The sequence below is a fragment of the Sinocyclocheilus anshuiensis genome, unplaced genomic scaffold (genome assembly GCF_001515605.1).
Source record: "Sinocyclocheilus anshuiensis isolate Anshui unplaced genomic scaffold, SAMN03320099.WGS_v1.1 scaffold297, whole genome shotgun sequence".
NCBI classification, from domain to species: Eukaryota; Metazoa; Chordata; class Actinopteri; order Cypriniformes; family Cyprinidae; genus Sinocyclocheilus; species Sinocyclocheilus anshuiensis.
This window is the reverse complement of record NW_015536479.1, coordinates 951,505-954,009: the sequence shown is the minus strand read 5'-3', so window position 1 is coordinate 954,009 and position 2,505 is coordinate 951,505. Positions and strand designations below refer to the sequence as shown.

The 2,505-nt window shown below is 36.8% G+C and overlaps 1 protein-coding gene across 1 annotated transcript in view; it reads right to left on the bottom strand.

The window, feature by feature from the left end:
- Positions 1–2,505, bottom strand: part of LOC107671937 (segment polarity protein dishevelled homolog DVL-3-like) — a 40,894-nt gene that overhangs the window by 31,146 nt on the left and 7,243 nt on the right. The gene's annotated exons all lie outside the window — the stretch shown is intronic.

Genomic DNA, 2,505 nt, shown 5'->3' with positions numbered 1-2,505 from the left:
TGTCAGTGAACTACGGCTATGTGTAGTAAATGCTGCTCCATCTGAAAGCACGTGATGATGATTTCTTGCTGATTACAGAACCGGCTTTTTTAACAAAATGCGCATGACAATCGCATTCGATTAATCGTGCAGCCCTAATAGCCAACGATACAATATATTAAAAATACATATGAAGCAGCTACCGATGCGATGTGTTATGATTCACCCCTATTACGATGCACCCCTAAAAGCGATCCGATTTCTATTCAATTCAACACAGTGCGATTCAATGCAATGGAAAAAATTATGCTATGCAATTCAATATGGTACAGATAGTTCGCTTATATTTCTTCGGTTGATGAGAGAACGCGCTTGAGAAACAGTTCAGAGAAGAGAAATCAATCTACATATAAAATATTGGTCACTAATTATTGATCACTTACTACTAGGGGTGTAACGGTACACGTATTCGTACCGAACCGTTTCGGGCATAATCTGAGGTAGATTTTTATCACTAAGAACATTTAAACTATAACTGAATGTATTTAAAGAAAGAGCAACTTGTTCAGTAAACCATTTAAAAAAAAAAAGTATTTCCCCCTGCCGTACCGAAATCATACCGAACCGTGACGTTAAAACCGAGGTACGTACCGAACCGTCATATTTGTGTACCGTTACACCCCTACTTACTACATAATAAAAGTATAGCACATCTACTAATAATTATATATAAATAAATGTTTTCACCGATGCAAATTTGTTAGAAACAATGCATCGCGATACAAATGCCAACTTGTATCCGATGCACACTTTTTTAAATCGATGCATCGCATTGTTAACTTTTATGCTATGATGCGAATCGGTGAATCTTACCATCCCTGATGTGAATGCTTTTTCATTCAAGCCACTCTCAGCTTTAGATGGCATTTCCATTGGCTTTGTACAGACCATCTGAAGCATACTGCACATAAAAATGGCAGCATTTGAGAACAACAATATTCAATCTGATCTGACTGGCTTGCTTTACTGTTTCCTCCTCTAGTGTCTAACTAAATTAATATCAAATTAATTCAAACTGATCTGTTGAAATCAATCTGATGTTTATCTTTTTTACATCCACATTCAGGGATTTATTTGTGTCATGCATCATCTCTCTTTCTCTCTCTCTGTTCCTGCCAGATGAAGCTGAGCTAATGAAACCCTTCAACAGTGACTGTATCTGCTGAAGTCACATCTGTTCAAGTGATGAGTCAGAGCCTCTCAGGCTCAAGATCTCATTCCAACTCCGTGTCCCAATACACTTGTGCCTATATACGATTTTTCTTGTGCAATACAGCATACAGAAAGGCGATGCTGTTAAGTTGCCTCAGAATGCTTCATGTATTATTACAAAGCCTTCTAAATGTTCTTCTGTGCAAAATCGTTGATGCCAAAAATGATGCTAGCTTTTGAAAAGCAGTTGATGAGAGTATTTGTGTATGTGCATATTTAATCCCATAGAATGTAGACTCTGGCATGAACATGATGATTGACAGCTCTCAGTGAATTCCAATCTCACTTTGTTGCTTTTAGTGAGTGGATTTCATATTGTTCCACAACAGACTCTAATCCTGCTTGGGCTATGCAATAAAAACTCAGCAGGGTTGGTGACATAAGAGGCTCAGAGAGCAGCTCTACTTCTCCTTTCCCATTCTGTTTTTCTCCTCTGCTCTCCTCATTCCTTTGGCAGCATGAGGTCCCAGCTTCATCTAAAAATCCTCAGTTTGGATAACAGCAGAAATCCTGCTCAGATATGAGTTATATTTTTACTTGAATGAACAGTTCAGCCAGAGATAAAAAAAAAAGAATCTGTCATCAATTAGTCACCATGTCATTCCAAACCTGTATGACTTTCTTGCATGGAACACAAAAAGTGAAATTAAATGTACTAAATCATAGTCACCAGGTTAAAGGGGTCATATGATGCGATTTAAATTTTTCCTTTCTCTTTGAAGTGTTACAAGCTCTTGGTGCATAAAGAAGATCTGTAAAGTTGCAAAGACTAAAGTCTCAAATCCAAAGAGAAAAGACTTCTAAATGTTCTTCTGTGCAAAATCGTTGATGCCAAAAATGATGCTAGCTTTTGAAAAGCAGTTGATGAGAGTATTTGTGTATGTGCATATTTAATCCCATAGTATGTAGACTCTGGCATGAACATGATGATTGACAGCTCTCAGTGAATTCCAATCTCAGCACTTTGTTGCTTTTAGTGAGTGGATTTCATATTGTTCCACAACAAAAAAAAAAAGAATCTGTCATCAATTAGTCACCATGTCATTCCAAACCTGTATGACTTTCTTGCATGGAACACAAAAAGTGAAATTAAATGTACTAAATCATAGTCACCAGGTTAAAGGGGTCATATGATGCGATTTAAATTTTTCCTTTCTCTTTGAAGTGTTACAAGCTCTTGGTGCATAAAGAAGATCTGTAAAGTTGCAAAGACTAAAGTCTCAAATCCAAAGAGATATTCTTTATAAAAGTTAA